The following is a 14,040-nucleotide window of genomic DNA, read 5'->3' as shown; positions in this document are numbered from 1 at the left end:
AAAAATGCTCCCTAAATCGAACATATAATGGGCGAATAGTTTTTCCTATATAAAAAAGCCACATGGGCAAAAAATGACATATACAACAAATGATGTTTTAAATGAACCGGAATTCCGAATCTCATGGTGAATGGATCCGATTTTATGGGATTTGCCTGTTAATTTAAATGGACAAAAAGGGCAATTCTTGCATTTATAGTTACCTACAGGGCTATTTGAGCGTAGCCAATTCTCACTCCCACTAATAAACCGATTATGGACCAGTAGGTCCTTGAGATTAGTGCTGCGGCGACTGGCAAATAAAGGACCTCTCTTGACAATTTCCGTTAAATCTTTATCTTTCTCAAGTAAATGCCAATTCTTCCTGATTACAGTTCTGATAAAATTGTCCAAGGGACTGAATGTGAAGCAAAATGTGAACCTTTTTTCCATAGTTTTTTTAGTAGACTTAACCTGGGTGGAACTCTGCTTTTCAACACGTGTCACTGCGGTACCAAGTACTGGACCAGGATAGCCTCTTTCAATAAACCGTTTACGCAAATCATGCGCTTGCCTATAAAAGCCCTCTTTTTTGCTGTTGAACCTGTTTATTCTATGAAACTGCCCATAAGGTAGGGAATTTTTTACATAATAGGGATGTGCACTCTCAAAATGCAATAAACTGTTTGCAGATGAAGGTTTATGGTAAATTTCAGTGTGAATCGAACCTTCTTCTATCCATAAATTAATATCCAAAAATTCTAACCGCAAACCTCCAAATTTTGATGTCAATTTCATACTCATGAGATTTTCTCTATTTAAGAAATCAACAAATGATTGCAAAACCATTTCTGTCCCATCCCAGACTATGACAATACCATCCATATAACGAATGAACAATTTTATATGTTTCAAGAAAAGATTTTGGGTGGAATATACGTACTTGTCTTCAAAGAGTGCGAGGAACAGATTTGCAAATGTACATGCGACTGGTGTCCCCATTGCTGTACCCTCTATTTGTTTAAACCAAGAATCACCAAATTTGAACGCATTATGGGTTAGAATAAACATTAATCCTTCACAAATGAAGTTCACAGTGCCTGGTCCATTCCCGTGCTGCTGACAATCTGCCTGATCGATTCAACCCCCATCCCATGTGGAATCCTAGTATACAGACTCTCAACGTGAATTGAGGCCATATAGAAATTTCTTGCCAATCAAAATCCTTTATAATTTTTTTAAAATCTTTCGAATCTTTAACATATGAAGGGATTTCTCTGAGTGGGGGATGTAATAGCCAATCGATATACTGAGACAAGGGCTCTGTGAGGGACCCTATCCCAGAAACAATGGGGCGATCAGGAGGGCAAGCTAAACATTTATGTTCCTTCGGAATATGGTACCAGTGGAGCTTCCTTGGGAAGTCAGGTAACAATTTCACCACTTTTTGTTTAGACAAGATATTATTCTCCACATATTTACGTAAAAGGGACCGTAAATTTTCTTTTAACCTATTGGAGGGGTCAAATTTCAGTGCAGTGTAGGTTAGAGTGTCCGATTACCATTTTTTTGCCTCAGTTAAATAAAATTCTCTTGTGAGGAGGACCACGTTGCCTCCTTTATCCGCTGGACGGACAATGACGTCTGACCAGCTCTGTATTTTTTTTCTTTTACAGACAAATTAGGGGGAGACTGTTGATAAACTAATGCTTCCATATCCTTAATGACCTGTGTCTCGAAGACGTCTACAATATTGTCAGGGGAGGTAGGTGGCATGAAAGTTGATTTACAACCTCCCATAAAAGGCTTCACTAATATATCCTCATCTTTATTAAATTCCTCCTGTTGTGCATTAAGTTCTAATAATTGTAGAGCATCCTCTCTGATATCAGCTAGCACTCCCATACCCGCCATGAATCCTAGGGGACCAATCATACAGGGAATTTCACCTGGAAAGGAAAGGGGTTAGTGAAATTTGCCGACATATAGGTTTTGGGCAAATGTATCTTTCTCAAAGCTTTGAACAAATCAATTTTAAACTTAACCATGATGAAATGTGTGGGTACACAAAAATTGAGACCTTTTTTCAAAATTGAAAAATGTGATTCATTCAATACATGGCTGGTTAAATTAATGACTGAATTTTCTGGTAACTGTGAGGGCGCTATGGTCTCCAAGAGACCTGTTTCCTCTTCTTTTGATTGCCGCTGCTGGACCCTTCTCCTTCTCCCCCCTCTACGTTCTCTGCGCCTAAAGGGGTCCCCGACATAGAGGTACATTGCAAAGTGTCTCTGTTCTCAGGTGGAACGGTGAATTCCTCATTGGCGCTGGAATCGGAGTCCGTTGTCAGATAGTCTTTCTTGCTGGTGTAACGAGATTTAGATTTTCCTTTAAAACTGCGTTTTTTAAAAAAACGATTTTTATTCTGCGGTAATTTATTTTTGTTCCATGTAAAAATTTGACCAGTTTCAAAGTCATTTTGTCTCGAATAAACTTATCCCTTTTCCATTGTTTTATTTCCGTTTGCAATATAATCAATTTAGTATCCAATTTTTTATACAGAGCTGACCATTGATTCTCCGTAAGTCTGTTTTTTAGTTCTTCTTTCGTCTTATTTAATTCTACTTTTACTTTTTCATAGTTCTCTTTATTTTGACTTAAAACCAAATTCAGGAGATCTTGGGAACATTTTAACAAAATCCCGTTCCATTCCTCTGAAAACTGGGTATTGTCTTTGAATTGTGTCATGGGCTTGAACACTGAGACCTCGAGGGACTCTTCCACAATTTATATACGATTGCAGGGAGTTATTGGTCTAAAAAAGATTAATTTCTCTTTCAGCTATGTCTTGTAGCTTGTATTCCAGTATCTTGGTGCTAAAAGACTGGACATTGTCCATGTTATTGTGCTGCTTGCAGGTACGCAGGATGCAGTGACAAGTCACGAGACAATTTGGTGCTTTCTATAGTAACGTTTATAAGACTAGAGGGAACTTTGCTCAGTCACGGCCTGATCAACAAAAAGGGGTAACACGGATTGCCCTCGCAGGGGCTCTATACAAGCAAACACAAACGGGTAGAAAACGACTACTTCCGGCAGTAGCAGGTCACTTTAGGGTCGCGGTATGGCCGACTACGGATCCTTAATTATATAGTCAACTTAGCCGTCCAGACGTCTCTCGCCATTCGGGATGGTGGTCTTTCAGCGTAGTAGTCGCTGGGCCCAGTTGCTGATGCATTGATGAAGTCTTCGCGCGCTCCGGCGCGCTGATGATACTGGAGCCCCACAGGCCCCGGCGGAGTCCTTGGACGGATGGGCCGCAGCCCCTGGACTGGGGCAAGCGGTGGCGATGCGGGGTGGTGGGTGATAGGCCACCTGTGTAACTAACAGCTGCGACGGGAACTCTGCGGTGAGCAAAGGCCCGGCCCTTGCCGCGGACCATAGCGGGACAGTGGTGGCCGCCGATGGCACTGGACTTGCCGCGGCCCCCGGTGAGAGCAGGGTGGCTGCGGGTGGCAGGAGACAGGCCGCAGCCGCGAGCTGGGGCGAGGAGGCAGCGACCGCGAGCAGGCCACAGCCGCGGGCTGAGGTGAGGCGGCAACGACCACCAGCTGAGGTAAGGCGGCAGCGGCCGCAGGCTGCAGCGGGGCAGCAGGTCTTGGACGGTCATCTCGGTGCCTTCCCTCTGATGTCCTCCGTGAGTGTCTTCCCTGGCACTAGTAAGTCGCTCTGGCTCTCAGTCGCTCCCATGGTCTCCTGCTGCTTCTGTCCCGGTCTGCTGACTCATCGTCCCGGGAATTCCCCGCCTTCTTTATAATGGTCCCTCCCCCAGCCCATCTGTCTGTCACAACGGTCCATCCCTGAACTCTGTCCCCCAGGGACAGTTTCCCCCGGAACCTAGATGACGGCTCCCTTGGTTCAGGCCCGGACACTCGACAGGGGCCGTTCCTCCCACACTCCCCCACCCTGTATGCTCGCCAGTCCTCGGGTGAGGGTTTTCGTAGACTCGGGTTAGTCTTTGGAGATGACAGTTCTTGTCGCCATATGAACTGGTCCTGTTCATAGCGTTCAGGGGGCTTGCCAGCGGTTGACCGCTCGGAGCGTCTAAGTTCGACTGTGGTGGGACGTTCTGGGGTGGTAGATGGGGTAGGCCAGTCGACTCTGGCGGACTATCTGGGTCTGCTACAATGTCACTACTTGGAGGGCTCGCAGATGTGGCTGGGAAGTCCTCTTCATCATCCAGGTCCCAGACTGGTGACGGGGGGTCGGGGACCTGAGGGATTGGCTTGGGTCGCATGGGATCAGTGGAGGCATAGGGGCACAACATATTTCGGTGCACAGTACGAGTGAGAGGTGCGCTGTTTCCTTCGGATTGTATTTCATACACAGGCCCATCGGGGCTTATCCGGCGCAACACTCGGTATGGGTTCTCCTCCCACTGTGGTTCTAACTTGTTTTGAGGGTGCTGATCTAGTACGAGTGCCCGATCTCCAGTCTGGAAGTCAATTGGTGGGTGCAGCGCTCCCCCGGGTGTTCCAGATCCTGGAGCTTTGTATGGACGATTCGGTGGAGGGTGTTATGATTGAGTCACCGTAGGAGGCAAAAACAGAAATGCTAGCTAAGTCCAGAAAACCAGAGAAGTTGGCAGCTATCGGATTGCAGACCCCTGAACCTATCAACACAACTAGCAGTAGCCGTGGGGGGTTCCTACGATGCCCTAGACCCCTCGATCACAGCCGGAGAATTAAATAGGCCTAAAGAAAGAAAGGGGAAATCTAAACTGCCCCAGAGCAGACCCCAAAGCAATAGGCAGCCCTCAACATAAAATGACGGTGAAGCAAGATGAAAATACTAACACAGACAGAAAGATAGACTGAGCAAAGACGGGGCCCAAGCTAACTAGATAGAAAAGGACAGGAAGGCTGCTGTCTACAATCCGTGAAAAAACCTATGAAAATAAGAGCCAACAGACTGACAGTGAAAAAGGCCCTGAAGACGCTAGGCTTCAAAAAAGCTATGTCAGTACTCAGGAATATTCTGAAGACAGAGCTACAGGCAAAAGGAGATTCAGCTCACCCCAGCAGGGAATGGCAGAATACAAAAATGCTAACAGGCAAAACAGAAAACTTAGCTTTAGAGGAGCAGGAATCAGACTGGTGTCCTAGAAGTCCACAGAGAAATCACCCGCAGGGCAGAAGGGCGTCGGCAGCCTTATATCCAGTCCGTGACTCCACTCAGCCAGTCATCCTCATTAGGCTCAGGTGCCTGATAGTCAGGCTCATTACCTTCCTTTACCAGAATAGGGAGTTCACCAGACCTCAGTGACGAAGGAGAAAATGAACTCACAACAGGGTGCTCAATCCAAAGAAAAATATGCATGGCTATGTTGTATGAAAAAGAACAAAAGGGATGGCCCTACCTGTTTCAAATGGATAATTAGCAGGCAGGGAGGATGTTAACTCGTATTTTTTAGAGTGCAATAACATAGACAATGTCCAGTCTTTTAGCACCAAGACACTGGAATACAAGCTACAAGACATGGCTGAAAGAGAAATTAATCTTTTTTGGACCAATAACTCCCTGCAATCTTATATAGATTGTGGAAGGGTCCCTCGTGGTCTCACAGTGTTCAAGCCCATGTCACAATTCCAAGACAATACCCAGTTTTCAGAGGAATGGAACGGGATTTTGTTAAAATGCTCCCAAGATCTCATGAATTTGGTTTTCCGTCAAAATAAAGAGAACTATGAAAAAGTAAAAGTAGAATTAAATAAGACGAAAGAAGAACTAAAAAACAGACTTACGGAGAATCAATGGTCAGTTCTGTATAAAAAATTGGATACTAAATTGATTATTTTGCAAACGGAAATAAAACAACGGAAAAGGGATAAGTTTATTGGAGACAAAAATTACTTTGAATCTAGTCAAATTTTTACATGGAACAAAAATAAATTGCCGCAGCATAAAAATTGTTTTTTTTAAAAAACGCAGTTTTAAAGGAAAATCTAAATCTCGTTACACCAGCAAGAAAGACTATCTGACAACGGACACCGATTCCAGCGCCAATGAGGAATTCACCGTTCCACCTGACAACAGAGACACTTTGCAATGTACCTCTATGTCGGTGACCCCTTTAGTCGCAGGGAGCGTAGAGGGGGGAGAAGGGTAAAGCAGCGGTAATCAAAAGAAGAGGAAACAGGTCTCTTGGAGACCATAGCGCCATCACAGTTACCAGAAAATTCAGTCATTAATTTAACCAGCCATGTATTGAATGAAACACATTTTTCTATTTTGAAAAAAGGTCTCAGTTTTTGTGTACCCACAGATTTCAACATGGTTGAGTTTAAAATTGATTTGTTCAAAGCTTTGAGAAAGATACATTTGCACAAAAGCTATATGTCGGCGAATTCCACTATCACCCTTTCCTTTCCAGGTGAAATTCCCTGTATGATTGGCCCTCTAGGTTTCATGGCGGGTATGGGAGCACTAGCTGATGTCAGAGAGGATGCTCTACAATTATTAGAACTTAATGCACAACAGGAGGAATTTAATAAAGATGAGGATATATTAGTTCAGCCTTTTATGGGAGGTTATAAATCAACTTTCATGCCACCTACCTCCCCTGGCAATATTGTAGACATCTTCAAGACATAGGTCATTAAGGACTTGTCTGTAAAAGAAAAAGAATACAGAGCTGGTCAGACGTCAATGTCCGTCCAGCGGATAAAGGAGGCAACGTGGTCCTCCTCACAAGAGAATTTTATTTAACTGAGGCAAAAAAACAGTTATCGGACACTCAAACCTACACTGCACTGAAATTTGACCCCTCCAACAGGTTCAAAGAAAATTTACGGTCCCTTTTACATAAATATGTGGAGAATAATATCTTGTCTAAACAAAAAGTGGAGAAATTGTTACCTGACTTCCCAAGGAAGCTCCACTGGTACCATATTCCGAAGGTACATAAATGTTTAGCTTGCCCTCCTGGTCGCCCCATCGTTTCTGGGATAGGGTCGCTCACAGAGCCCTTGTCTCAGTATATCGATTGGCTATTACGTCCCCCACTCACAGAAATCCCTTTATATGTTAAAGATTCGAAAGATTTTATAAAAATTATAAAGGATTTTGATTGGCAAGAAAATTTCTATATGGCCTCAATTCACGTTGAGAGTCTGTATGCTAGGATTCCACATGGGATGGGGGTTGAATCGATCAGGCAGATTGTCAGCAGCATGGGAAAGGACCAGGCACTGTGAACTTCATTTGTGAAGGATTAATGTTTATTGTAACCCATAATGCGTTCAAATTTGGTGATTCTTGGTTTAAACAAATAGAGGGTACAGCAATGGGGACACCAGTCGCATGTACATTTGCAAATCTGTTCCTCGCAGTCTTTGAAGAGAAGTATGTATATTCCACCCAAAATCCTTTCTTGAAACACATAAAATCGTTCATTCGTTATGTGGATGATATTTTCATAGTCTGGGATGGGACAGAAATGGTTTTTCAATCATTTGTTGATTTCCTAAATAGAGAAAATCTCATGAATATGAAATTTACATCAAAATTGGAGGTTTACGGCTAGAATTTTTGGATATTAATTTATGGATAGAAGAAGGTTCGATTCACACTGAAATTTTCCATAAACCTTCATCTGCAAACAGTTTATTGCATTTTGAGAGTGCACATCCCTATTATGCAAAAAATTCCCTACCTTGTGGGCAGTTTCTTAGAATAAACAGGTTCAACAGCAAAAAAGAGGGCTTTTATAGGCAAGCGCATGATGTGCGTAAACGGTTTATTGAAAGAGGCTATCCTGGTCCAGTACTTGATACCACAATGGCACATGTTGAAAAGCAGAGTTCCACCCAGGTTAAGTCTACTAAAAAAACTAGGGAATAAAGGTTCACATTTTGCTTCACATTCAGTCCCATGGACAATTTTATCAGAACTGTGATCAGGAAAAATTGGCATTTACTTGAGAAAGATAAAGATTTAACGGAAATTGTCAAGAGAGGTCCTTTATTTGCCAGTTGCCGCAGTACTAATCTCAAGGACCTACAGGTCCATAATCGGTTTATTAGTGGGAGTGAGAATTGGCTATGCTCAAAGTGCCCTGTAGGTAACTATAAATGCAAGAATTGCCCTTTTTGTCCTTTTAAATTAACAGGCAAATCCCTTAAAATCGGATCCATTCACCATGAGATTCGGAATTCCGTTTCATGTAAAACATCATTTGTTGTATATGTCATTTTTTGCCCTTGTGGCTTTTTTTATATAGGAAAAATTATTCGCCCATTATATGTTCGATTTAGGGAGCATTTTTACTCCATATCCTCTGGCAAAGGGGTTCCTCACTTGATTGATCATATAAAAGAAGTGCATGGGGGCAACCCAGAATCTATGCGGTTTGCAGGAATAGAGAGAGTTTTTTTACCGCAGCAAGGAGGGAATCATCCCAGACTTCTCTTACAGAGAGAAGCCAGATGGATTCTACGGTCTAATGCCACAGGACAACTAGGACTAAATGAAAAAATTGATATGTCTGTTTTCTTGTAAAAATTATAATGATATCAACAGTGTTTAGGTGTTTTTCTGTATTCAGTTATAGTGTTTTAATTGTATTATATGTATGTTCACATTTTTGTTCACTCTATTAACCTTCGTCCGGCTGAGTAGGTACAATTGTACCTATTCCGTTTTAAAATTGCAATAACTTTTTTTCGAAAAGTCGTAGAGGGCTGAAATTTCGTGACATCTCTACAGTTTTGGTCCAGAATATATTGGCCAAATTTCAATAAAATATCTCCACCCCCTTCCGAGATAAGGGGTCGAGATATTTTTGCATCCATAACAAGCTGCATAGGTACAAATGTACCCTCATATATTTTGAATGAAGATAATGCAAGGAAAAAAGAATAATATTTTTTTAATGATAATGCTATTTTATTATTAGAAACAAGTAAAAAAACTGTTCATTTACATTATGAAAAAAATGTAAGATACTTTTTTTATTGATTTTCTTCCCAAGTAATGCATGTTGTCTTTGCTACCGAGTGTTCATCGCAAATGGGTTTCACACAAACCACACAAGACTTTCTAGTCTTAGGCTGGTTTCACATTTGCATTTTTTAGCGCTGGAAAAAAACGCATACGTGCGCATGCGATTTTTCCCCTATATTTAACATGGGTGCGCATACCTGCGCGCTTGTAAGCGCATGTATGCGATTTTCATGCGCTGCGTTTTTTTGGGGTGTGCGTTGGTATTTTCCAGACGCTGCATGTTGCATTTTTTGGTCCTTGAAAAAATCGCATGCGCACGTATGCGCACGTTTTGCGCTAAAAATGGCCATTATAGCCTATGGATGCGCATACGTGCGCACTGGCATGCGCAGGTATGCGATTTTTTAGCGCTGCGTTTTTTGGGTGGTGTCCACTTTTTATCCTAGTTAGAATCTTCTAAAGTCAAAAAAAAAAAGTCTATATAAAGGAGGTGCCTGCCAAAACTCTGCCAACACTACACTAGACAGATTGAAGAGCAGACATTCAACCAAGAACACATTATATCAGCGAAGAATGTGAGTATATTACATTATATGCCTGTCCTTTTAAATTATGTATGTACTAATGATTTTTATTATTTTTACATGCAGTATGTCTTCAGAATCTGAGTATTCCCCATCGCGGCAGGAATTGGCGCAAGCAGACCGTGAGGTGATTATTTTTGTGCATCTGGTAAGTATATCTGCTGCTTCTCCAAATCTCTTACGTTTTTTTCAACTTTTTTAAGACATCATCATCATCCTCTTCTGTGGACGGGACTAGTGAGGGCGAAGAGCAGGAGCAGCGAAGCCAAGTCCCGGTGGTGATACGGAATGTAAGTATCAAATGATTTGTAATGTTCTTTATTTTTTATCTTCTATTTTTACTCTTTTTTATGTTTCTTTTTTTGTAACTTTTTATTCAATTTAAATTGGATTATTCTAATGAATGTGTTTTGTCTAGGTTCCACAACGAGATGAAGACGTGTACCTGGATAATGAGCAGCTCATCAGCCTGGTCCAGGAGCGTTCGCCGTTGTGGGACAGCCGTGACCGGCTGTACAAGGACAATGTGGTGACCCGGCGGCTATGGAATGAGGTGGCCGCAGCGTTGATGGATGGCTGGGACAGCGCCACAGCATCCGCCAAAAAGGCGTTTAGTGAGTATTTCCCTGCTCTGTATTGTGCCGCAGTGACTGTTGTCCTTGACGGCACTGTTGGGTTTCGTGCTAGGCGTATTCTAGCAGGAAACCCAACAGTGTCATCGGGGTCTACAGTGACTGCTTTGAGTATTGTATTGCTACATTGTGCCGCAGTGACTGTTGTCCTTGACGGCACTGTTGGGTTTCGTGCTAGGCGTATTCTAGCAGGAAACCCAACAGTGTCATCGTGGTCTACAGTGACTGCTTTGAGTATTGTATTGCTACATTGTGCCGCAGTGACTGTTGTCCTTGACGGCACTGTTGGGTTTCGTGCTAGGCGTATTCTAGCAGGAAACCCAACAGTGTCATCGTGGTCTACAGTGACTGCTTTGAGTATTGTATTGCTACATTGTGACGCAGTGACTGTTGTCCTTGACGGCACTGTTGGGTTTCGTGCTAGGTGTATTCTAGCAGGAAACCCAACAGTGTCATCGGGGTCTACAGTGACTGCTTTGAGTATTGTATTGCTACATTGTGCCGCAGTGACTGTTGTCCTTGACGGCACTGTTGGGTTTCGTGCTAGGCGTATTCTAGCAGGAAACCCAACAGTGTCATCGTGGTCTACAGTGACTGCTTTGAGTATTGTATTGCTACATTGTGACGCAGTGACTGTTGTCCTTGACGGCACAGTTGGGTTTCGTGCTAGGTGTATTCTAGCAGGAAACCCAACAGTGTCATCGGGGTCTACAGTGACTGCTTTGAGTATTGTATTGCTACATTGTGACGCAGTGACTGTTGTCCTTGACGGCACTGTTTTTTTTTATCAACAGTGGACAAAGTCCGAACACGTTGGCGTTCGATCAAGGACCGCTTCAACAGTGATGTTCGTGCTGAGGGCCAGGTTCGCAGTGGATCTGCGTCAAGGACCAGAACTAGATACCGTCACTATCACGCGTTGCAGTTCCTAAGACCGGTCCTTGCCACAAGATCGTAAGTATTATACATTTTGGGTTTTTATTTTTATTAATCTGTGTTTTTCTAATCCACAGCTGATGCTTCTTGTAAAGGCATGGTAGTAATGATTTTCCTTTCTTCCACAGCACCTGGAGCAGCACCCTGCAACCTGGCCCTGAAGCGGTCCTTCCTCGGACGTCCTCTGACCCGTCCCAGCCATCCGACAGCCAGGAAGCACCTTGCAGGTCCCACACACACACAGCTGGTGACCAGGAAGCTGGGCCATCAGGTGTTCCCCTGTCCCAGGTCTCTGCCACTGGTTATGCGGGCACTACCCGCCAGCGGCAGAGGGCCTTGGACAGGAATGTCTTGCCCGAGTTTATGCATTTGAGCGAGACATTTAATTCCAGCCTCAAGTCACTGTCCGACAGAGTTGAAAGCGGTTTTGCACTGATGGAACGTGGTTTTAACCACTTTGAACACCGCTTCAATTCTGTAGAACAGCGCCTTGACCGTCTGGAGGCCGACCTCAACAGACCAGCACACCATTTTTTTAGTAAGATTGAAAAGGGCATGGCGGAACACCTTAGTCCTGATCAACAGCTGAATGTGCTGCAGGCCTGCAACAATGCTTTCTTGCAGGCTATGCAGCATAATCGGTACGGTCAGCAGTCAGTGGTGTCCTTTCCACCTGTGCCACCATTGACTCGCTTCACCTCACTACCGACTTGTGCTGCATACCACTGCACGGACACCTCTCTTCAAAGCCAGGACACCCACCGTTACACCACCACAAGTCTGAGTGCAGCTGGTCACTTCACCGACACCACCATGGCAAGCGCTGCTCCTGTCTGGAGCACCACCGCCAATCCCATGCATGCGTGGAGCTCAGCCACCACTAGGCAAACATGGAACAGCCCTGCCGCTACAACAACATGTAGTAGCCCTGCCACCACCACTCTGCAAGCCTGGACCATCACTGCCGCCACCAGTCCTCCTGCAAGGACGAGCACTGACAACGAAGAGCAGCAGCAGCCACCTCAGCAGCAGCAGCCACCTCAGCAGCAGCCGCCACCTCAGCAGCAGCCGCCACCTCAGCAGCAGCAGCAACCACCTCAGCAGCAGCAGCCACCTCAGCAGCAGCCGCCACCTCAGCAGCAGCAGCCACCTCAGCAGCAGCCGCCACCTCAGCAGCAGCAGCCACCTCAGCAGCAGCCGCCACCTCAGCAGCAGCCGCCACCTCAGCAGCAGCAGCCATACCAGCAGACGGGGGACCTGCATTCCATATTTGCCCCTAGTTCAAGGCGAAATCAATCAAGGCGGGCATTGGGCCAAAGTCGGTCCAGGCACACAAGCCTACGGCGACATGCCATTACAACTAATGTACCTGAACAGATTTCCTCTCCTACAAGTGTTCCTACTTTAATTCCCTTAACTGGACTACCTTCCCCCACAAGTTTTGTTGCCCCTTCCCCTCAAACACCGTCTTCAACTGCAAGTGTTGCATATTCCCTGCACACCCCCAAATTGAAACCATCTGCCCCCAAACGCCGTAAAAAATAATTTTTAGTTTTATTTTTGTGATAAAAAATAAATTTACATTTGTGGTTCACCATTAATAAGTTTCATTAATGTTGTTTGCGCCGCTCACACACACTGATGGGTAAATACATGTTAAAAACAAACCCAAGGGCTAGTATAGTCATATGTGAAATAACATGGACTAGTATAGTCATTCCAAGGCCTAGTGTAATAACTCTATTTTTACCAAATAGAATCTGGTTTCATGAAAAACAAACTGTGGAAACTTGTCTAAAAAATAAGTTTCTTTCTAGTTTCACCAGTTTGTTTTTTGTGAAACAAGATGCTAGTTGTTAAAAATCGAGTTATTACAGTAGGCCTTGGTATGACTATACTAGGCCGTGGTATTTCACATATTACTATACTACTAGCCCCAAGGCCTACTATACTCATATTTGAAATACCACGGCCTAGTATAGTCATTACAAGGCCTAGTGTAATAACTCTAGTTTTACCAAATATAATCTGGTTTCATGAAAAACAAACTGTTGAAACTTGTCTAAAAAATAAGTTTCTTTCTAGTTTCACCAGTTTGTTTTTTGTGAAACAAGATGCTAGTTGTTTAAAATCGAGTTATTACAGTAGGCCTTGGTATGACTATACTAGGCCGTGGTATTTCACATATTACTATACTACTAGCACCAAGGCCTACTATACTCATATTTGAAATACCACGGCCTAGTATAGTCATTCCAAGGCCTAGTGTAATAACTCTATTTTTACCAAATAGAATCTGGTTTCATGAAAAACAAACTGTTGAAACTTGTCTAAAAAATAAGTTTCTTTCTAGTTTCACCAGTTTGTTTTTTGTGAAACAAGATGCTAGTTGTTAAAAATCGAGTTATTACAGAAGGCCTTGGTATGACTATACTAGGCCGTGGTATTTCACATATTACTATACTACTAGCCCCAAGGCCTACTATACTCATATTTGAAATACCACGGCCTAGTATAGTCATTACAAGGCCTAGTGTAATAACTCTAGTTTTACCAACTAGAATCTATTTTCAAACTGTTGAAACTTGTCAAGTTTTGTGAAACAAGATACTAGTTTGCCAAAATCGAGTAGGCCTTGTGGCCTTGTTATGACTATACTAGGCCGTGGTATTTCACATATGAATATACTAGTAGGCACAAGGCCTAATATACTCATATTTGAAATACCACGGCCTAGTATAGTCATTCCAAGGCCTAGTGTAACTTACTTGTATTCCCCATGGACTTTCATTGGGGTTGGGTTTTGAGGGTTGTGTTTTGAGAAAATCACATACTTTGTTTTAAACTAGTTGCACAATTTTCTATTGAAAAAAAAATGGTTTCATGATTCATGGCCTGCAGCTTTG

The sequence above is a fragment of the Dendrobates tinctorius genome, unplaced genomic scaffold (genome assembly GCF_039654945.1).
Source record: "Dendrobates tinctorius isolate UK_male_01 unplaced genomic scaffold, ASM3965494v1 ptg000048l, whole genome shotgun sequence".
NCBI classification, from domain to species: domain Eukaryota; kingdom Metazoa; phylum Chordata; class Amphibia; order Anura; family Dendrobatidae; genus Dendrobates; species Dendrobates tinctorius.
Note: the sequence above shows the minus strand (reverse complement) of the source record.